The following is a 23,891-nucleotide window of genomic DNA, read 5'->3' as shown; positions in this document are numbered from 1 at the left end:
TCAGTACTTACTTAATACTGAAAATTTGTACTTTACCACCTTCAATTTTCTCACCCCACCTTGTTTTAAGGATTTTATTTTATTAAAAAATTTTTTGCATTTATTTATTTATTTATTTATTATTTATTTATTTTTGAGAGAGAGAGAGACAGAGTATGAGTTGGGAGCCGCAGAGAGACGGGGAGACAAAACCTCAAGCAGGCTCCAGGCTCCGAGCTGTCAGCATAGAGCCCAACACAGGGCTCAAACTCATGAACCACAGGATCATAAGCTAAGCCGAAGTCAGACACTTAACCAACTGAGCCATGCAGGTGCCCCCATTTTAATTATGTTGTATCTTGGCATAATTATCTTCATATTTCTTCTGCTTGGGGTTCAGTGAATCTCTTGGATCTTCAGGCTCATTCGTTTTTCATAGAGTGGAATATTTTGCTCTACATAGCATGAGTCCACCAGATCTAGATGGATCAACACAGAGAAATATTAAAAACAAGATTGGGGGAAAGCAAGTTATGTAAAAGCTTAGGCCAGTGTGATTACATTTATGTAAATTTTTATAACAATAATTATAAAGATAGATATAAATACAGCTAGCTAGCTGTAGTCTTAATGTGTCAAACACTAGAGTCAAGATTATGGCTCACTCTGGGGCGGGGGAGATTGAGGGACAGACAGTCTTCTAATAGTCTTCTTAAAAAAGTAATAACCAAAATTATCATAGTACTTTGTAAAATAAAACTATCTGTTCTGTGGGACCATTCCTTTTCCTGTAGAAAACTCTTGTTGATTTTACTTTGAGATATCCCAGAAGACACATTGCAAGTTTTATGGCTTTTAATCCACATAAGACAGATCATATATTGGGTAATGTCCACTTCTCAGCTTCATTTTTAGTAATGTGGTTGTTATATAGCTTCCAAAACAAAAAGCCTTTGTCATGCTGGCATCGGATCTCTGTTTTCTTTTGACAACTAGCCTGTCTTCTAAGTCCTGAATATCATTTTATCATTTTTTGAAATGTTGGCAGGTAGGCTCCCCTTGTTGAACAAGACAGACCTAGAAATCATTATAACTAACAGTATATAAGATTTTCATAAACGCGCTGCCAACAAGCAAAACGACTTTGGATTGGTGACACGGGGCACCTATCTGCCCGGCACCTGCTATCAGGAGCAGCTTTTCGTTGGTCTCATGCTTCTGGTCTTAATACATCAAGATTGGTGTGTTGGTCATAGCTTGGGGGAGATACCAGTATAAAAAAGTGGAGGGGGGGCGAGAATAGAGGGTAAGAGAATGGATAGGCTTGTCAGCATTTTTATCTTCACAAAAGAATTTAGATCCTCCAAGTGCAACATTTAATCTGTTAGCAGTTTCAGAAAAGTTATGGAAACATGGGTTTCTTTTACAACAAATAACAGATCTAGAACATTTACTTAGTATATGATAATTCTTCTATTTGTGCGATATTTCTTCTTTTTGGAGGAAGCCATAGTTTGCAAGGGAAACTTTTCTTGTTCCTATTTAACTACATAAATATTTTGGGACGTTATTTTAGGAATTCTCTCACCCTTATGAAGATTGTTCCATCTTAGAGCTCAATAAACAATGTTTTATAAAACTTGCTTTCTAACCAGGTTTACATTTATAAAGACCTCCTTTCAACTAACACCTCCCTAACAAGTGGCAGGGAGATAAAGGTGAAAGGAAACAGGACTGTCCTGTCTTTTGTGTAGAAACAGCTAAGAAACTAAATGGTTTTTGTTACATTTTTAAAGTTTTCCTAAACCAGATTTCTGAGAAATGTCTCTCCCAACTACAGAGTAACTGGCCGGGAAGAGAGGTGGGGGTGGGGTGTATATTAATGAAACAAAGGACTTTGGTTTCTTTGAAATATTCTTGTGACCAGATGCTGGTAAAATATACAATGGGTCTCTTAAATATAGTTCTGGCTCTGAAATACATACATACTTAATGAAACCAAAATTGAGCACTCCTAAAGTAGGCTGATCTATATATAATAGAATAGCATTTCTAAAAGTAGAACTTTTGTGGGCGGTCCCCATTAACTCTCCCTCCATGTCCTCACTGCATATCCCCTCAACTTACTCCGTAGGCATGCCAAAAGGAGTGATTTATAATAAAAAGAATTCTGTGAAATGTAATTGTGGTCAAAGGGGTCCTTAGAAGGTATAAAGGGACAGCTTAGTAATTGCTGCTTCACAGAACTTCAGAGTTCAGAGAGAGCAGCCTGGTACAGATAAAAGAACACATAGAGTCCAGCGGACTTTAATCCAATCCTGCATCTGCCATTTATTCTCTGTGACCCAAGGCAAAGTTGTTAACTTCTCTGTGTATCAATTTTCCTTTTTGAAAAATGAAGGTAACAATTTCTCCCATGAAAATTGCACATCAAAGGCTCTCACTATTCATTTATTTCATTTGTTCAGCTAATTTATTGATGCTGTACTAGACTCTTTAATCGTTTCTGCTAGTGTTAATAATTGATGAACATTGTGTCATGCTTTATTCAGCTGTTAGACTGCCTGTGTCAGGATATGGACTGCATTAGAACATATTAGAATTTCAACCCGACATTTCTAAAAAGAGAATGACAAGAAAGATTGCAAAAAGTGGCTATTGCTGAGTAACCAAGGGTAGCAGAAAGGAGCTGTAATATTTGTACTAGAATATGATAGATTTGCAAGTTTTGCCAGTAGCAGTTATATTCTCATCAGATGATACTTAATAACTTCTGAACAAGCAAAATGATTTATTTTTGTTTATGTGTGGTGAAATTAAGCTCTCTGAAAAGGCTATAATTTTTCACAACTCCTTAGCATTTGCTGTATAGGGAATGGTTAGATTCTTTCTTCAGATTTCTGAGCAGAAACACCACCAAAACAAAACCAAAAGTAGCTTCAAATCCAAGTAGCTTGAAAGTTGATGTTAGATTGTTCCTGTTCTAAGACCCTAAAAGGAAGAACACATTTCAATAAGGCTGTCTTTCCTTTTTACACCTTTGAAATGACTGTCATGGATATATTTATAAATAGTGCATTATTCACCCAGCTATGACCACTTGTCCTCTGCTGACCAAGTTCAAGGCTTGCATACCAGGAAGAGAAGTAGTTTGGGGAGAGATGAGAGGAGTTCTTGACAAAGCAGCTACTGATCTGCATCCATGGTAGTTTATAATGTAAGGTCAGTGATGAAAAGATTAAGTATCTTACAAGGATTATTTTAAACAATGTCGTCTCCCAGGGCTATGCTGGAGGAGCAAATTGTAATATTTGTGATCTGGGAAGGGAAGAGAAGGGAGGGAGGTACAAAAGCTACTATTTTTATTCAGGTGAGAGTACTTAGCAAAAGTCGGTATGCGAGCTGGGTCTCTGTGATTATAAAAATTCAACTCACCAGCAAGAAAGAGTTGTTGGCTCACATAACTGGACTTCAAGATAGACAGAAGTTGAAACAGCCTTCTGTATATCTGAAATGTAAGACTTGACTATTATCTTAGATTCTTGTTTCCTCATTCTCTGCAAATTGTGTTTATTTTCTTGAAGATTTTTTCCACATTTTTTCACTTTCCCCAAATTTCTCATTTGTTTCTCCATCCAAGTCTCTATCGTGAATGAAGTGTAATCGTACACTTATGATGATGCCTTACTTATTAAATAGTGATATTTAAGAAGTTGTAGGCACTAGCATTCTTTTATAGGTCAAGAATATACTTCTTTTGAAAAAGTTAAAAAAGAATGGTACCTACTTAACTGATTCAGAAGAATCTAGTTTACATGGCATTCTGGACTTAACACCGACTCACTAGAAATAGGAATTAGTGGGGCACCTGTGTGGCATAGTTGGTTAAACATCTGATTCTTGATTTTGGCTCAGGTCAGGATTTCATGGTTTCTCGGTTTGAACTCTGCATTGGGCTCTTCGCTGACAGTGTGGATGGAGCCCGCTTGGAATTCTCTCTCTCCGTCTCTCTCTGCCCCTCCCTTACTTGTTCGCACATGCAGTCTCTCTCTCTCTCTCTCTCTCTCTCTCTCTCTCTCTCTCTCTCTCTCTCTCTCTCTCTCAAATAATAAACATTAAAAAAATTTAGGATTAATTTTTGAAGAAAATGAGAAAATGTGTAAGTCTTTGACTCTACTATGTAAAATTATACTTTTACATATGAGACAAAAGTATAACATAGTTTACTTTTAGCCTAGTTTACGTAATTAAAACTAGAAAATTCAGGCTGACCAAAAGCCCAGAAAACTGTTATTATTGTGACTCAATCAGTATAGAGTTGAGTTTTTGAAAATGTAATGGTCTTATATATTTTAAATCCTCCTACAGTATAGCCTCAGATCTCTAGACCTAAGGATATAATCAAAGGAGTACTGAAGGAGGAGAAACTGTGTGTCAGTCAGTGCATTTGAACCGAGAAGATAATCTGAACTTTAATATTGGAATCCTGACACCTGGACTTAAAAGAAAAATGTTCAATTGGCCATTGATATAAATTAGTAAAAAGCCTATGTAGATCTTGAAAACACATCTCTAGTTCCCCATTCCCACCTCTGTTTCCAAACAGCAGAGAGAAAAGGAAGAATATTGAAACATCTTCATTTTCTTCAGTAAAGAAATGAGACCCTAATAAAGATATACTTTTACTGGGGCACCTGGGTGGCTCAGTTAGTTGAGCGCCCAACTTTGGCTCAGGTCATGATCTCACGGTTCATGAGTTCAAGCCCCATGTCAGGCTCTGTGCTGACAGCCGGGATCCTGGAGCCTGCTTCGGATTCTGTCTCCCTCTCTCTGCCCCTCCCATGCTGTGCGTGCTTGCACGTGCGCGCTCTCTCTCTCAAAAATAAACATTTAAAAATTTTTTAAATTTACTCTTATAAATCACTGAGGGAAACAGGGGCAGGGAAACTGTTTAAGAAATCCCTTACTATTGGCAGATAAAGAATCATTTCCTTTTCTGCTAGAAAATAAGAAGTGCATTCTTCCCCCAGCAGTTGCCTAGTAGAATACATAAATGAGACACTGTGGGGTCTGAGCACAGTGGGACGGAGCCTTTCCCTCGTGTCAGGCTCTGTTCCGTCTGGCTGTGTCTTGTACGCTGCGGCACCACGGCTCCTCTCCACCATCTCCAGCCAGACTTGCTGGTACTTTTACTTTTCCGTCTAATGGAATGGTGCTTGACCAATTGCTTATATTGCAGTTTGGTTTGGGTTAGAATTTAACTTATAAACCAGAGACCAAGGTACAGAACCATACTACAAGTTATTTATATTGTGTAACTTCTGAAGACAACTGCACAAAAGAATATTCAGATAGCAAAATACTTTCTTGATTATGGAATTTTCAAATTATACTAATGCTGTTCATAATTGGCAGTCCTGCTAAGTGTACTTGTTTCCTTTATTAAGATTTAGGGGACAGCTGGGTGGCCCAGTCTGTTGTGTCCGACTCTTGATTTTGGCTCAGGTCTCATGGTTTGTGAGATCGAGCCCTGGATTGGGCTCTGCACTGAGCATGGAGCCTGCTTAAGATTCTGTCTCTTTCCTTCTGCCCCTCACCCCTACTCATGTGCTCTGGTTCTCCCTCTCTCAAATTTAAAAAAAAGGAAGAAGATTTAATAAATGAGTTACATTTTGTATATGTATGTATTTATTTAACTTGTTTTCTTTGATTTTGCATTAAAGTCTTCACAGGCATGTTTATAAACATTGTACATAGGTCATCTACTCTCTTTGAATTAAGATATGCTTAATTGCAGGGTCAATTTGTTAGACTTGGTACTATTTGTTAGGTTGAGAAGCAAGTTGTATTTCTTTGTTTTTCAATTTTTAAAAAATTTTATTTTAGAGCATGAGCAGGGGAGAAGGGCTGTTGGTGGGGTGGAGGGAGGGAGGGAGGGAGAGAGAGAGAGAGAGAGAGAGAGAGAGAGAGAGAATAAATATTAAGCAGACTCCATGCTCAGCATCAGCATGCAATGTGGGGCTGGATCTCATAATGGTGAGATCATGACCTGAGCCAAGATCGAAGAATCAGACACTTAACTGACTGAGCCACCCAGATGCCCTGTATTTCATTTTTATAAATGAAATATCCTTACTTGATTTGAATATATGAACCTACTTGTAGTAGGAAACATGATTATTTTAAGGTAGATACAATAAATTATTGGCATCAAATAACTAGTAGTATATTGTTCTTTTCAGTTTGAAATTACCTGTAGTTGTGGAACTGTTAGACATCTTTTCATGTGACACTGATGTGGTTATAATGACAGATTTCATCCGTGTTCACTGTCTTCAAGTAAGATAATTGACTTTAAATTTTAGCGACTAGGAAACCATTGAAGATATATCACTTTTCAGTTGTGATTCCTGCCTTTGTTAGTATCCTTGATAGATGTGAATTTCCATTTTAAGTTAGAGTGACTGTCCCCTGGATTTAAATTGCCAGGACTTAATAAGGATCCTAGCCCTATTTTTTAAAACTGAATATTTACGAGGTATACCCCACTAGTTGACAAACGTTTATTTCTTGGCACTTTGCATTCACCAGGTCTGTAATTTTTGAAAGTGTTGACAAATTTTTAATAGATTAATCTTCCTTAGAACTAGAAGTGACCTGGGGCACCTGGGTGGCTCAGTTGGTTAAGCGTCCAGCTTTAGCTAAGGTCATGATCTCACAGTTTGTGGGTTCACGCCCCGCATCGGGCTCTGTGCTGACAGCTCAGAGCCTGGAGCCTGCTTCGGATCCTGTGTCTCCCTCTCTCTCTCTCTCTGCCCTTCCCCCACTTGTGTTTTGCCTCTCTGTCTCTCAAAAATAAATAAATGTTAAAAAAAAAAAAGAACTAGAAATGACCTAACCCCACACCCTGCCTTTTTTTTTTCTTAATAGATAAGAAACCAAGGCCCAAATAATACAAACCGAGAAAGCGTATACTAGAACTTTTTGTTACTCCTTTATCACAGAGCCTTAGTGTCAGTAAATTATTAAAATAACTAAATTTGTAGAAATGAAATAGTTGCTTGTGTCAGATTTTTTGTGATATTTTGTGGTAATACTGAGTCCAAAAATTTTTTTTTATTAGTCATCATAAGAATTAAATAGAAACCATAGCCTCATATGTGCAAAGTGATATAAAACAGGGCAGGAGTGATTACTTTTTTTTCTTCTAATGATAGAAATATGACTGTTATGGTAGTTATTAGTTGCTAGTTTGTGTCATAACTCCCACAAGTGGAGGGTAAACGTGAAAGGTACCCACGTAGAATGCAGTGAAGGGGAAGAATACCTACATTGAGTGCGTCAGTAAGGACACATGTGTATTACTGGTCACATCATTTTAATTGGGTGGACATTTCATTATTTAATCAGTCACCTGTTGGACATACAGAGGTTTTTGCTAGTCTTTTTTACTATGGAGTTGAAGAACAGGTATATATTCTAGTTACAAGTCTTTTGCTAGATGTTCTTAAAAGTATTTTCTCCCATTTGGTGGTGTGCCTTTTCAAGTTTCTTTGGAAGAACAAAAGGTTTTAATCTTGGTGGAGGCCATTTCATCCTTTAAAAAAAACTTTTAAAAAGTTTATTTACTTAGAGAAAGCTGGGGAGGGACAGAGAGAGGGGGAGAGAGAACAAATCCCAAGCAGGCTCCACACTGCCAGTGCAGAGTCCGGTGCAGGGCTTGAACTCGTGAACTGTGAGATCATGACCTGAGCTGAAATCTGGGGTCAGACACTTAACTGACTGAGCCACCCAGGTGCCTCTTTTTCTTTTATAGCTTGTGCCTCTTTGTATCCTAAGAAACCTTTGCCTAACCCAAAGTCACAAAAATTTTCTATTTTTCTTTCCTGAAAGTTAATAGTTTTAGCTGTTACATCTAGGTCTGTGATCAGTTTCAATTAACTATGTCTGTAGTAGGAAATCAGGGTCAGGGTTCATGGCTCTCCATTGGTTATCTCATGGTTCCAGCACCACTGGTTGAAAAAACTCTTTCACTCTGTTACCTTGGCACCTTTGTTAAAAATCAGTTGACGTATACGTTTGTGTCTGCTTTTGGACTCTGTTGTTTTATGTCTGTATGTCTATCATTATGCCAATATCACACCATCTTGATTTCTGTAACTTTGTAATATGTCCTGAAATCAGGTAGGGTAAGTCCTTCAACTTTGTTCTTCAAGATTGTTTTGCATATTCTAGGTCTTTTTTTGTCTTTCCATATGAATTTTTAACTTTTTTAATGTTTATTTTTGAGAGAGAGACAGAGCATGAGCGGGGGAGGAGCAGAGAGAGAGGGAGGCACAGAATCCTAACGAGGCTCCAGGCTCTGAGCTGTCAGCACAAAACCCATGGACTGTGAGATTGTGACCAGAGCCAAAGTCTGACACTTAACCGACCCAGCCCCCCGGGCTCCCCATCTCCATATGAAGTTAAAAATCAGCTGTTGATTTCTTCAATTAAGCCTGTAGGATTTTTGATTGGAATTGCATTGACTCTAATGATAAATTTTGGAAGGTTTGCTATTTGAACAATATTAAGTCTTTGAAGCCAATGAACATGAATCCATGGGCATGGTATTTAGAAAAATTTTTTCTTTGCAGTGTTTTGTAGTTTTCATTGTATAGATCTTGCACATCTTTCCATTAAATTTACTCTTAAGTATATTATTTTTTTATTTAAATGTAAATGGGTTATTTAAAATTTTTATCTTCTAATTATTCATGGCTAGTATATACAGATACAGTTGAATTTTGTATATTACCCTTATATCCTTATTGCATTGGCTAGGTACTCCAACACACTGTCCGATAGAAGTGCTGAGAATGCTATTTTCCTCATCTTAGAAAACACAGAGCCTTTCATCATTGAGTATGATTTTAATTGTCAGTTTTCATCTGGTTGAGGAAGTTATCAACCTTTAATCATGAAAAAAGTATTGAATTTTGTCATGTGCTTTTTCTGCATTTATTCAAATGGTTGTGTTCTTTTTCTCTTTTATTCAAATATGGCTGATGGCATTGATTTTTCTGAAGTCAAACCAACGTTGCTTTCCCAGGTTAAGCCCCACTTAACTGTGGTGAATTTTCCTTAGTATATACCAGTGGATTCAGTTTGCTAACATCTTGTTGAGGATTTTTGCAATTTGTTTTTTCTGTGACGTCTATGTCTGCTTTGATATTAGGACAATACTGACATTATAAAATGAATTAAGTATTGTCTCCTACTCTTTTATTTTCTGAAAGAGTTTGTAGAATTGATTTTGTTTCTTTATACCAAGGACTGTGTCCTCAGTTTTCCCTAAGGAACATTTAAAAACTGAGTGCAGTTTCTTTAATTAATACAAAGTTATTCAGGTTATCTGTTTATTCGCCAGTCACTTTTGATCATTTGTATCTTTCAGGGGATTTGCTCATTTCATCTAGGTTGCTACATTTTTTAGTGTGAACGGTTTTATAATATTTCTCTATAGTTTTAATAGCTACAGGATATACCCTTATTCACTCCTGATACTGATACGTTGTGGCCTCTTTTGCTTTCTTTTCTTCTCCCTTGCCCAGTGTTGCTAGAGGATTAGTAATTTTATCAGTCTTTTTAAAGAACCACCTTTTGGTTTCATTGATTTTTTTTTAATTGTTTTTCTTTAATTAATTTTTGCTCTTAATTATTTCCTTCCTGTTTATTTTGGATTTCCTTTGTCATTCCTTTTCTAGCTTCTTAAGGTGGAAATTCAGGTTGTTGCGTTTGCTCTGTGGTATTTTCAGTGCAAAATATTTTCAAATTTCTCTTGTGATTTCTTCTTTGACTCACTGATTATTTAGAAGTATGTTGTTTAATTTGCAGATAATTGTGTTTTTCTCTTGATCTTAGTGTTCATAAATTTTGAATTTAATTCCATTGTGACCAAAGAATATTTTGTATATGATTAATCTTTTGGACTTTATAGAAACTTGTTTTACAGCTCAGGATATATGCTCTTGAAAAGAATATCTGTTCTGCTGTTTTGAGGTATGATGTTCTATAATAACCAATTAAGGAAAGGTCAGATATGTCTTTTTTGATGTTTTGTCCAGCTGTTCTGCCAATGAGAGGTTAAAATCACAACTATAATTGTGGATTGTCTACTTCTCCCTTTGGTTCTGTAAATTTAGCCTCATTTATCTTGAAGTTTTGCTATTGGGCACATACATACTTAGGATTGATTGTTATGTCTTCCCGATGAAATGCTCTTTATGTATATAAAATGTCTCTCTTTATCCTGTATAAATTTTGTCTTGAAGTCTGTTTTACCTAATATTAAAACCATACCAGACTTGTTATGCTTATTATTTACACGATATATCCTTTTCCACTCATTTACTTTTAACCTGTCTTGATGGCTAAACTGTATCTCTTATAGATAGCATATAGTTGGATATTGTAATTGGAATTTTTAGTTCATTAATGTTTAGCATCATTAGTGATGTGGTAAGGTTTGAGTTTACCATTTTATAATTTGTTTTCTCTCATCTCTTGTCCTTTTGTTTTGCAGCTCCTTTTTGCCTGCTGCCTCACTTTGGGATAATTTGAACTATATTTTTAGAATTCTGTTTTCAATTATCCTTTTGCCGTTTTGGCCATACTTCTTTGCATTATGTTTTTAGTAGTTGTACCAGGGATACATCCTTACCTGCTATTAATTATGTACTACTTCTTAGAAAATATCAAAGTCTTGGGAACATTATGGTTTCCAAAACATATTCTCCTTTATCGTGTAATTATTATATGTAAAACGTTAGGAGCCCCACAGACTCAATTTGTCAGATTTTCTCTAAAATTTTGCTATAATGTTCATTGTAATTCTGTTAAATTTACAGATGAACCAGTAATTTAGATGCAGGTAACATTTTTCCACTTAATTATGGCTTTGTAACACCACTTGAAAATTTAGGGCTAAAAACAACATGTTTGTGAATCAGCAGCATGACGAAGATAGTTAGTGGCTACTTCATGTGGGGTCAGCCTGGACCGTCTAAGGCTGAAGGTTGGAATCACCTAAAATCTTCCTTCCTCGACATGAATGGTGCCTAGGCTGGGACAGCTAGGGCTCCTCAAGGCCTCTCTGTGGTCACTTCAGCACAGTGAAGTGTGAGAGCATGGAGCCTGCTTGGGATTCCTTCTCCCTCTCTCTGCCCCTCCCTTGCTTGTGCTCTTTGTCTCTCTTAAAGTAAACAAACGTTTTTTAAGTAAAATAAAATCTTTAGGGACTCCTGTGGCTCAATCAGTTAAGCTTCCACTCTTGATTTTGGCTCAGGGCAGGTTCAGGTCATGATCTGGGATCATGGGATTGAGCCATATCTAGCTCTGTGCTAATGCATGGAGCCTGCTTGGGATTCTCTCCTCTCTCTGCCCTTCCCACTCCCATGTGCATGTATGTGCTCCTTCTCCCTCAAAAAATAAATTAAAATAAAATGAAATCTTAAAAAAGAAACTTGCCATTTGGAAAGAAAGTACCACTTTTGGCTTCTGCTCCAACATCAAGGAGCTTAGAAGCTGCCATTCCATTCTAAACAATGGTGAAGTAGAGGAAATTTTATTTTATAATATGTGATTCCTACTTCGTTTTTTGCAAATTTATATATAGAGTTTAAAATGTAGTGTGAGAAGAGTGTGAGTCTTAGCTCCCTGGAGAAAAAGAAAGTTTAGTAAACTAGCCACCCTTTTTAGTGTGAGTTAAAAATCTTCGTGCATTCAACTTTCCAAAATTATGCTTTATCCTTTTTTCTGAACTCTAGAACTTTTCTCATGTTAAAAAAATTTTTTTTGAAACTTGTTTTTATTCAGCCTATTAAAAATAATTTAACAAGGGCTACTTCAGATAGTTAACTGGGTATTTAAAGTCCTAAAGATTTAATTAAGGGAATTTTTAATGTGTATTTACAGTTGAAGTAATAATGGATTTGGAAATATGCTTTGATTTAAATTTTTATCTGCTTATCAAATTAATATGTCAGCTTTGAACTTCTGAAACCAAATTCTGGATAAATAATTTTGAAAACAGCAAAAACAAACATCTTCTTAAACTTAGCAGGTTTGTAGGTTAAAGTTCCAACGGGAATAGTTTTAAGACTAATAAGCTCTTAGAAGAATTTTCTGACCTGCTATTTTTTTTTTGACGCATATATTTATCATTTTGTGTTGTATTTGCTACTTAAATTAGTGAAATACTTCAGGGCGCCTGGGTGGCTCAGTTGGTTAAGCATCTGACTTTGGCTCAGGCCATGATCTCAAGGTTTGTGAGTTCCAGCCCCGCACTGGGCTCCTTGCTGACAGATCAGAGCAAGCCTGCGTCGGAATCTGTATCGTCTTCTCTCTCTCCCCTTCCCGCACTGAGGCTTTGTCTCTCTCAGAAATAAACATTTAAAAAAAATTTTTTTTAATTAGTGAAACACTTTAGAATTCCTTTTCAACTTGAGATACCCTGTTGACCCTTTGTCTAGTGATGAATATGTTTCCTGCCTGGTGTTCATTTTATTACACTTTTCACCGAAACTACTATAATCTCTAAGAGCAGACAGGCATTTTGATATAGGGTCTTGGAATAGAGCTTTTCTGCCCTCTTCTCATTTAGACCTTGGTACCTTCTTATTTCTCTGGTTTGTTTCTCCTGGCGATTTCTGTGACCAGTAACAAATTGCTATATATAAACAATCATTTTTACTTCACCTTAGTGGAACTTTTCCAGTCAGTGAAAGACAGGGGCTAGGTTTTCTTACCTTTATTAGATGTTGTAAGTGATCGTTTTCAGATAGACCTTTTCGGCAAACAAGCCTGACATTTCTCATCCTCATGACTTTGATGGTCGGTTTCATCTTTCCTGAGGTGAAACTAAGAACAAGCAGAGCAAGGCTTTCAAGGAGAGATTCAGGATCCATGCGGAAGTAATTTGCATTTGTGAGAGGTGGTAGTAATAGTCTTGAAATCTTTTTACATGGAACCCTATAGGTTCAGAAAAGCCTTTCATTTTCCCTGGGATGGTATTTTGATTTAAATGGCAAAAGAAAGAAGCTGAAAGCAATCTGATGCTTTCCTAGTTCTAAATCTATTTTATAGTTTTCTTACGGCCACCTTCTCTGAACTCCCACTACTGAAGCTGCTGCACCATTGAGTCTCACTTTAGTTCTGCCTCATTTAATAGCCTTACATTTTTCTGGTGGTTTTGTTAAGTGTTCGTCTCCTCAGCAGAATCCCAGGCAGCAGACCATTTTCCTGTATTCAACCACATTTTGCATTGACTATCTCTGATTGCTACTTTGAATCATCACCTTGGTTCAAGGTTTTCTGTCTTCGCTGCCGAAGGGAAAGGAAATAGGCACCTCCTTAAACCCAACGCAGCCTTTCAAATTCATATCCCAAAGGAGGATTAAAAATCCTACCATGTAATATACACCTGAAATTCTAGCTGTGGTATAACAGGTGGCTTCTCGAACCTGCCTAATGAGCTTTAGCTGAAGCAAATGCATCCTTCCTTACCTGAGATTTTATAGTTTGCCATTTTATAAATCTATTATACTAACCTACATACACACATAGGTGTATTTATTTGTATGTCATTTTTATTTACTTATTTATATATTTTAACTGGTACTATAACATTTATAAGTTTGTATATGATGCAAAGGCTGGCATGCGTCAGATCTAAACGTGGGATGGTGTTTTTATCTCCTTCCGTCTAGCCAGCTCTCTCTTCAAGTGTGGGAAAATATGGATTATCCTTCAAAGGGCTGCCAGTGTCGTTTGCCGGTAAAAATGGGATTTGAGAAACAGTGAGGTCTCAGTCGTCAGCTCCGTCCCTGCCAGGTGTTTGAGCGGCCAGGTCCTCCCCTTTCCCTTCTAAAGTGAGGCATGAGGAAGATCTGGCCATTTACCCATGGAGAGACCATAGAAAAAGCCCTTGTTGTCTCTCACGAGCAACATTTGAGCTTCCCCCGCCCCCCCCCCAGCTTCCCAGGTGGAACTGGGGAAGACATTGTTAGCTAATTATTATCATTTTGCTCATTTAGAGCCATTTTGCTCCCTGCATCACACCAGCAGGCTTCAGTGCACAGAGCCAAGGCTGCGGTTGTTTGCAGTGTTTGTTGTGGGTGATTTACTTAATTCTTTTTTATTGTTCCATTTATAATAATTAAAAATCAGAGGTAGAATAAGTTACAATATTTGCCATTGCATCTTTTCCAAGTATGTTTTCCACAACTTATCTTACATGTAAAGTGTTCGTATTGTGGTTGAAGAACCTACCATAAAGTATTAGAAAATAATAATTTGTGCACCTCACTCTACCTGTTTCATTGTTTCATTGAAAACATACCTCAAGGGGCGCCTGTGTAGCTCAGTTGGTTAACATTGGACTTTGGTTCAGGTCATGATTTCATGGTTTGTGAGTTCAAACCTCCCCCCACCCCCCCAAGTGTTGGGCTCTGTGCTGACTGTTCAGAGCCTGGAGCCAGATTCCGATTCTGTGTCTCTTTCTCTCTCTGTCCCTATGCCACTCATGCTCTGTTTCTCTCTCAAAAATAATTAAACATTTAAAAAACAAAGCATACCTCAAAAAAGATTCATTTCTTAATTTTTTTACTATATAGGATGTTTTTGCATATTCATAAATTATCCTCAACTAGAATAGCATGCTTTAGGGGCACTTGGGTGTTTCAGTCAGTTGAATGTCCCTAAAGCATGCTATTTTAGTAGTGGCATAGAACATCATGAGATCGAGCCCCACGTCAGGCTCCACATTGAGTGTGGAGCCTGCTTAAGAGTCTGTCTCTCTCCCTTTGCCACTCTCCCCTGCTTGTGCTCGCTTGCACTCTCTCTCAAATAAAAAATTTAGGGGTGCCTGGGTGGCTCAGTCGGCTAAGTGTCCGACTTTGACTCAGGTCATAATCTCACCGCTTGTGAGATTGAGCCCTGCGTCAGGCTCTGTGCTGACAGCTCAGAGCCTGGAGCCCACCTCAGACCGTCTTCCTCTCTTCCTGCCTCTCCCCTGCTCACGCTCTGTCTCTCTTCTCCTTCAAAACAAACAAACATTAAAAAATTATTTTTAATAAAAACATTTAAAAATAAAATAGAATGCTTTATTTATATGGGTGAAATACTGTTTTCCTGTACCTTAACATTTTAAAATAATTTCTAATTCATATAATAAAAATATATATACAGTATTTATCACAAAATTTCATTTGTAAAATTGGGATATATCTTATACAGTGTGCTGCTTATGTGCCAGCAGATGTGTTCCAGATTACATAACAGGAAAACAAAACCTCATAAACATAAGAGCCATATACCAATAATACTTGAGTAGGATAGAATACCTCACCATCAGAATTTCAGTTCACATGAATTTCAGTTCACATGAACCAACAATTAACTGCTCCCTAATAAAATAAAAATTTGAAAGAATGAGGGGCGCATGGGTGGCTCAGTCAGTTAAGCGCCCGGCTTCAGCCTCGGTCATGATCTCATGGTTTGTGAGTTCGAACCCCGTGTCAGGCTCTGTGCTGACAGATAGCTCAGAGCCTGGAGCCTGCTTCAGATTCTGTGTCTCCCTCTCTCTCTCTGATCCTCCCCTGCTCACACTGTCTCTCTCTGTCTCCCAAAAATTAAATAAAAAGACATAAAAAAAATGTGAAAGAATGAAATGGAAATAGTAGGCATATGTGCTTTATTTTAAACGTGCAAATTTGAATACACACCATTTCTTCATAAGTACTTTCAGCCTAAATTTTACATACAGCATTCTCAGGTTATGGTGCAGTAAGATTGGAAATGAGTAGCAAAACATACCATGTTTTCAACTAGATGAAAAGGGTAAGACACACTACAAAAAGCCATACTACTTGAAAGACATTAAAAACCGTGTTATCAATTACTCAACTCCTGCGCCTGGCAGACCTAAACCTAAGAGTTTTATTCAACTCTACATGCCTATTTCAACAGGGGTGAAAAATATGTGTATATATATATATATATATACATACACACGCACACACACATACATATATATAAATATATATAATAGACTGGTTAATCTCAAAAAGATCTAAGAACACAGCAGTAATATAGACAAAATTCAGATGAGAACTACCAAAATGGATAATTTTTTATAAAAACTTAGAAACTAGACTACAGAAATTTAAAACACTGCACTAGTTTGAATAAGTCAGTTGCAATAGGAAACACAAGAAAAATTGCCCAGATCACAGGTGAATGTTTTTCAGCGTATACCTATAAATAGTTATTAAATACTGAAGGATACTGGTTTATTTTGTAAGGCAGATAGATATGGTGTTTGATAAGGCCGGAACTTAAAAATGAAGGCCAATCTTATTGATAACATAGATGGAAAAAAAACTACAAATAAAATGATGAAATGAGATGTATATTAAAAGATATCAACATTAAATATGTATATATTCACCAAAGTGTGTGTGTGTATATAGATAGATAGATTCACCATAACTGAGTGAATTTAGTGTGGAAAATCAAGATTGTTTCTGTGTAAGGAAAACTATTAACATATTTCTTTTCATTACTAGGAGAAACAGTAAAATCAATTAAACCAACATTCATTGACCTAGGATAGAGGAAGTATTGTTCTAGGCATTGGTAAGTTTCAAAGATACATATACTATAGTCCTTGCTCCTAAGGATTTATAAGCTAGTAAATTTCAAAAGAAAATTAGTGGACATCATGATGTCCCCACAATATTTTTTGTCCCCACAGTATTTTTAAATATTCTAAAAATATTTTATAAAAATCAACACCCATTTCTGACACTCTAAAATGTATAAAGGGAAATAGATTTTCCATGTATGTTTGTAACTGAAAGTCAACATGAACCAAAGCTAAAAAGTAGAGGCATCTTTTATTAAAAAAAAAATAAATGAAGTAAATGTTGTATGTTATCAAATGCCAGCCAGTATATAAATGTAAGACAAAATAAGGTACAGATCTATACAAGAAAGAAATTAAATTATAGCAAGGTAAATGATAGTTAGAGACCTAGAAAATGTACAGAATTCAACAGCATAACAATTGAATCTAGGGAAGTTGCAAATTTTAAATTAAAAGTATGTTACTGTATTTTAACAATAGATTATATAACAGTGTACATTTATTTACAGTAGTACACATTAAATACATAGCTTAATGTATGTGGAAAATAAGACTTTAATGGCAAGCAAAAAACAAGTTTGAATATAAATGGGAAGTTACACCTTGGCTAACAGGAAGGCCAAATGTATTAAAGTCCCCCATTGTATGTGTTTTTTTGTTGTAAGATAGGTCTTTATTTCACTTAGCATAATACCCTCCAGTTCTATCCACTTAGTTGCAGATGGAAAGATTCCATTCTTTTTAATTGCCAGGTAATACTCCGTTGTGTGTGTGTATACGTACACACAGACACACACACCACATCTTCTTTATCCATTCTTCTGTCCAAGGACATTTGGGCTCTATCCATACTTTGGCTGTTGTCAGTAGCGCTGCTATAAACATTGGGGTGCATGTGCCCGTTTGAAACAGCACACCTGCATCCCTTGGATAAACACCTAGTTGTGCAATTGTTGGGTTGTAGGGTAGTTCTGCTTTTAAATTTTTTGAGGAACCTCCATACTGTTTTCCAGCATGGCTGCCCCAGTTCGCATTCCCACCAGCGGTGCGAAAGAGATCCTCCTTCTCTGCATCCTCGCCAACATCTGTTGTTGCCTGAGTTGTTACTGTTAGCCCTTCTGACAGGTGTATAGATTTGTGGTTTTGATTTGTATTTCCCTGATGATGAGTAATGTCGGGCATTTTTTCATGTGTCTCTTAGCCATCTGGATGTCTTCTTTGGAGAAATGTCTATTCATTTCTTCACTGGATTATTTGTTTTTTGGGTGTATGTTAGTATATTTAATATTTAACCAAGAAAGATACTGATATCTTTTTTTCTAATTTTTAATGTTTTTATTTTTATTTATTTATTTGAGACAGAGAGACAGAGCATTACCAGGGGAGGGGCACAGAGAGAGGGAGACACAGAATCCAAAGCAGGCTCCAGGCTCTGACCTGTCAGCACAGAGCCCAACGTAGGGCTCGAACCCACGAACCATGAGACCATGATCTGAGCTTACCTGCCTGAGCCACCCAGGCGCCCCAAAATACTGACATAGCTTAAGGCCTTGCCATGAGCATCACCTGGGAATTTGTTATAAATGCAGAATCTCAATTCCTCGCCCCAGACATAGTGACTCAATCTATAGTTTAAGATTTTAAAAATTCTAGGCGATTATGTACATTAAAGTTATAAATGCATTGTTTAAAGCAATAGTTCTTGAATCTTGATAAAAGTCAAACTCAGCTGGGAGCGCTTAAAAACACAGAGTTTTAGGCCTTGCCCGAAGTTTAATGAAATAGAATTACTTTGGTTTTTGTGTTTCTTTTTCTAAAGCCCACCAGTTTGTTCTGATATGCTAAATTTGATGGTAGCTGCTTTAAAGAATTTGCTAAACCAGCAATAAAGTATATATGAAAAAGTTGTAAGACCTCTTAAGTGGTAATTATCAAATAGTATTGGTTGAAAAATAAGCAAGTAAACCATAGAACAAAGGTAGCAGTTCCAAAAATTGTTTCCTGGCTTATTGTTGTAAGCCAGTAGCTCATTGCATAGGTTATAGGAATTCCCGAATGAACTGAAGTTAAACAAAACACTGATATTAAAAGAAAAAAGGAGGGGCGCCTAGGTGACTCAGTCAGTTAAGCATCCAACTTCAGCTCAGGTCATGATCTCACAGTTTGTGGTTTCGAGCCCTGCGTCAGGCTCTGTGCTGACAGCTCAGAGCCTGGAGCCTGCTTCGGATTCTGTCTCTGCCCTTTCCTGCTCATGCTCTGTCTCTCTCTGTCTCAGAAATAAATATTTTAAAAAAAAAAAAAGAAAAGGAGAAAGAAGTGTCAATTTTTCTGTATTTCTATGAATAAGTGATAAATATGTCATATATGTAGATAAATGGGAAACTAAATATCAAGGGAAGAAACTATACAACATAAAATCAGAATAGGGCCTAGAATATTATGAACTGCTTATATTCTGAGGTGACAGTTTTTTTAACAGCTGCAGTGAGGCATAATTTCCATACCATAAAATTCACCCATGATGAGTACAGTAATCCCCCGTTGTCCACAGGGAGTGTGGTGTGTTCCAAGACCCCAGTAGAGGCCTGAAACTGTAGATAGTACCAAACCTTATATATATTATGTTTATACATACACACCTGTGTAAGGTTTACGTTTATATTTTTTTTAGCTTTTTTTTCTTTAAATTCCAGTTAGTTAACAAACAGTGTAATATTAGTTTCAGGGGATCGGGTTTAATTTGTAAATTAAGCATAGCAAGAGATTCACAGCTAATAATAAAAATGGAATAATTATACCATAGTAAAACTTACACGAATATGGTCTCTCCCTGTCTCTCAAAATGTTGCACTGTATTTCTCCTTGTGCTGATGAAACGATGATGGTGATAAAGTGAGACATGCAGTTAGGTGAATGACATAGGCATTGTGATGTAGCTTTAGGCTATTCGAGCGACCTTTTGACATTATGTCACAAGGAAAGTCTGCTTCCAGACAGCAGTTGACCACAGGCACGTGAAGCTGCGGATAAAGGGGGACTGCAGTATGTAATTCCGTGATTTTTAGTAAGTCTCACTGTTGGGCCTTCATCACCACAACCCAATTTTAGATCTCATCACCTCAGGAGAGATTTAACTGTTCACAGTCAATCCCGCATCCCGCTCGCAAACTTGAGCAGCCATTGTAGTACTTTTAGGCTCTATCAACTCGTCTTTGCCAAAATTTTTTATAAATAGTGTCATACATTATGTGGGCTTTTGTGTCTGGCATCTTTCCCTTGGCATAATGTTTTTGAAGTTTATCCTGTGTTAATAAAGTAGTAGTTTGTTCCTTTTCACTCAGTTGTATAGGCAGACCACCGTTTGTCCACTCATTGGTTGGTGGATTTGGCCCCAGTTTTTGGCTATAATACTGCTCTGAATATTGGTTGGCATGTAAGTCTTTGTGTGAAGAAATATTTCATTTCCCTTGTGTAAATACATAAGAGGGACTCCTGAGTGGCTCAGGTGGTTAAGCGTCTGACTCTTGATTTCCGCTCAACTCATGATCTCACGGGTTAGTGGGTTTGAGCCCCACCTTGCGCTTTGAGCTGACTGTGTAGAGCCTGCTTGAGATTTTGTCTCCCTCTCTCTGCCCCTTCCCCGCTCATGGTCTGTCTCTCTCAAAACTAAATAAACTTTAAAAAATATAATAATAAATATATAAGAATGGAGTTGCTGGGTCATATGGTACATTTATTTTAACTTTTAAAGAAACAGCCAGACTGTTTTCCAAAGTGCCTATTCCATATGACATTCCCATCAGTGCTATATGAAGATCCAAGTTTTAATTGGGATTGCTTGAATCTCTAGGTCACTATGGGGAGAATTACCATCTTAACGTTGAGTGTTCCAATTAATGAATATGAAGTGTTCATCTGTTTAAATCTTCTCTGATTTATCTCAGCATTGTTTCATAGTTTGCAGTTTATACATCTTACAGTTCCATTAAGTTTATTAAATCTATTCTCCATATATTTTATTCTTTTATTCTGTTGTGAATGCCTAATTACATTTTCAGATGGTTCATTGCTGGTATATAGGAAAACAGTGAGTTTTTGTGTAATGATCTGGTATCTTGCAACCCTGATAAGCCTGTTTATTAGTTCCAGTAGTATTTTTGTGTATTCCTTCGGATTTTCTATATAGAGAGAGGATCATGTTATCTACAAGTAAAACCGGTCTTATTTTTTCTTCAGTTTAGATGCCTTTTTCTTTCTTTCTTTCTTTCTTTGGTGTTCTTCTGACAGGACCTCCAGTAAAATTTAAATAGACGTGATCACAGTAGACCTCTTTACCTTATTTCTGATCTTAGGAGGAAGCTATCAATGTTTAATTGCGAAGTAAGATGTTTATTAGTGCTGTGGTTTTCATAGATGGCCTTTGTCAGGTTGAAGAAGTCCCCTTCTATTTCTGGTTTGTTGAATGTGTTTTGTTGTTGTTGTTTGAATTTTTTAATGTTTGTTTTTGAGAGAGAGAGACCAACAGACAGACTGTGAGCAGGGGAGGGGCAGAAAGAGGGAGACACAGAATCTGAAACAGGCTCCAAGCTTTGAGCTATCTGCACAGAGCCTGGCCCGGGGCTCTAACTCACTAACCGTGAGATCATGACCTGAGCCGAGATCATGACCTGAGCCAAAGTCAGAGTCTTAACTGACTAAACCACCCAGGTGCCTCTGTTGTTGTTATTTTTAAGTTTGTTTATTTATTTTGAAAGAGGGAGCGAGTGAATGAGGGAGGGGCAGAGAGAGAACAGGAAGGAGAATCCCAAGCAGGCTTCACCCTGCTGGCCTGTCCATGAGATGATGACCTGAGCCAAAATCAAGAGTCAGACACATAGCTGACTGAGCCACCCAGGTGCCCCTGTTGAATGTTTTTATCAAAGGGTTGGATTTATGTTGTTGGATTTGATTTCCCCCTCATTTGTTTATGGATTTTTCATCTATATTCATGAACAATATTGAGTTTTAGTTTTCATCTCTTGTGATGTCATTGTCTGACTTTAAACTCAGAGTGAATTAGGAAATTGTCTCCTTTCAATTTCTGGAAAAATTTGTAAAATAGTAGTAGTTTCTTCTTTAAATATTTTATGTAATTGACAGATGATGCCATCTGGACCTACAATATTCATTGAGAGAATATTTTGAATTACTAATTCAATTTCTTGTTCTAGGTTTGTTTAGATTTCCTAGTCTTCTTGAGACATTTTCAGTAATTTATTTCTTTCTTGTACATTTTCTATTTTATATCAATTTTCCTGATTTGTTAGCACAAACTTATTCTTCATGTTCCCTTATGATCCTTTTAACTTATAGGGTCAACAGTAATATCCGCTTTTATATTTTTGTCAAATTGTATCTTTGTCCTTAAATAGTTAAGCTAAAGGTTTCAAAGAACTAACTTAATTTCATGGATTTTCTTGATATGTTATTTTACTATTTCCATTCTGATTTTATTATTTCCTTTTGCTTGCTTTGGGTTTAATTTGATATATTTATTATATTAATTGCTGACTGGAGTCCTTTATTTCCTACTTAGCTGTTTAAAAGTATAGTTTTTCCCCTCTAAGCATTGCTTTGACTGCATTCATAAATTTTTCTGTATTATGTTTTAATTTTCATTCAGTTTGAAATACTTTCTAATTTCCCTTTTGATTTTTTTGACCCATGTATTATTTAGAAATGTTTAATGTCCTAATATTTGAGGATTTCCAAAATTTATTTCTGTTTTTTGTAATTCAATTCCATTGTGGGCTGAGAAAACATAGCTTGATATCAGTCCTTTGCATTTATTGAGACATGTTTTATGACATTGCATTTGGACTTTTCTAGAGAAGGTTCTAAGGGTGCTTGGAGAAAAATATGTATTCTGTTCTCATTAGGTACAGTGTTCTATAAATATCACTCAGGGCAAGTTAGTTAATGTTATTTACATCTTTTCTATCCTTGATTAATTTGTGTTTAGTTCTTCTGTTTTTGAGAGTGGAGTATTAAAACCCACAAATACAATTGTTAAATTACCTTTTTTTTCTTTTCTGTTAAGTTTTGCTTTGTGAATTTTGGAGCCCTATTTTTAATGTGTGTGTTAATAACTGTTGTATCTTCCAGTATATTAACTTTGTTACCATTATGAAATGCATTTCTTATCTTAAAATCTGTCCTGTCCTTAGAACAATGTGAAATGTGCCCTAGTGTCTACAGTAACATTTCTTATCTTAAAATCTATCCTGTCCTTGCAACCATGTGGACGGATGTGGAGGGTATTCTGCTGAGTGAAATAAGTCAGTCAGAGAAAGATATCCTATGTTTTCATTCATGTGGAACGTGAGAAACTTAACAGAAGACCATGGGGGAAGGGAAGGGGAAAAAATAGTTTCAAACAGAGAGGGAGGCTCTTAAATAAGAGTCTCTCTAAGAGACTCTTACATACAGAAAACAAACTGAGAGTTGATGGGGTGGGAAGGGGAAAAGAGGGTGATAGGCATTGAGGATGGCACTTGTTGGGAGGAACACTGGGTGTTGTATGTAAGTGATGAATCATGGGACTCTACTCCCAAAACCAAGAGCACACTGTATTTACACTGTATGTTAGCTAACTTGACAATAAATTGTGTGTGTGTGTGTGTGTGTGTGTGTGTGTGTGTGTATAAACATATATCCTGGCTTGTCCTATCCTGTCTTTATATTAATATACCTTCTGTAACTCTCCTATGGCCACTGTTTATATGACTTATAAGGTGTGGTTTTTGTAGATAGCATGTAGTTGAATTTTTTAAAAGTTAAAGCCAGACAGTCACTGCCTTTTGATTTGAAGTGTTTAGTCCATTCACATTTAGTGTAATTATTAATATAACTGAATTTACATTTGCCATTTTGCTGTTTGTTTTCTATATATCTCATGTTTATTTTTACATTCTTTATTTCTTTTGTTAAATTTGTCCTTCAAAATTATATTTCTTTCATGTTAAACTTGTTTAGTTGATCATTTTAACTTGCCTGTTTATTTTTTTAATACTCTTGGCTTTTTTAGTTACTTTTTTATTGATTGTTCTAAGGACTGTAGTATGCATCTTTATTTCTGAACAATCATTTCAGATTAATACTATCTTGATTCTTTTTTTTTTAAGTAAATTTTATTTATTTTGAGAGAGAGCATGCATGTGAGCAGGGGATTGGCAAAGAGAGAGGG

At 36.5% G+C, this 23,891-nt stretch overlaps 1 protein-coding gene and 1 long non-coding RNA gene across 4 annotated transcripts in view; one reads left to right on the top strand and one right to left on the bottom strand.

The window, feature by feature from the left end:
* The window catches only part of NLK (nemo like kinase), a 159,986-nt gene that overhangs the window by 50,462 nt on the left and 85,633 nt on the right, over nt 1-23,891 (top strand). The gene's annotated exons all lie outside the window — the stretch shown is intronic.
* Nucleotides 322-19,551, bottom strand: LOC115282013. The gene is made up of 3 exons (XR_003904493.1): nt 19,480-19,551; nt 12,768-12,879; nt 322-458 (listed from the first exon to the last, which is right to left on the bottom strand). It is a non-coding gene; the product is annotated as an uncharacterized LOC115282013 (long non-coding RNA).

Source organism: Suricata suricatta, chromosome 17 (genome assembly GCF_006229205.1).
Source record: "Suricata suricatta isolate VVHF042 chromosome 17, meerkat_22Aug2017_6uvM2_HiC, whole genome shotgun sequence".
NCBI lineage: Eukaryota > Metazoa > Chordata > Mammalia > Carnivora > Herpestidae > Suricata > Suricata suricatta.
The sequence above is the reverse complement of the archived record's forward strand: the minus strand, read 5'-3'. Positions and strand labels throughout refer to the sequence as shown.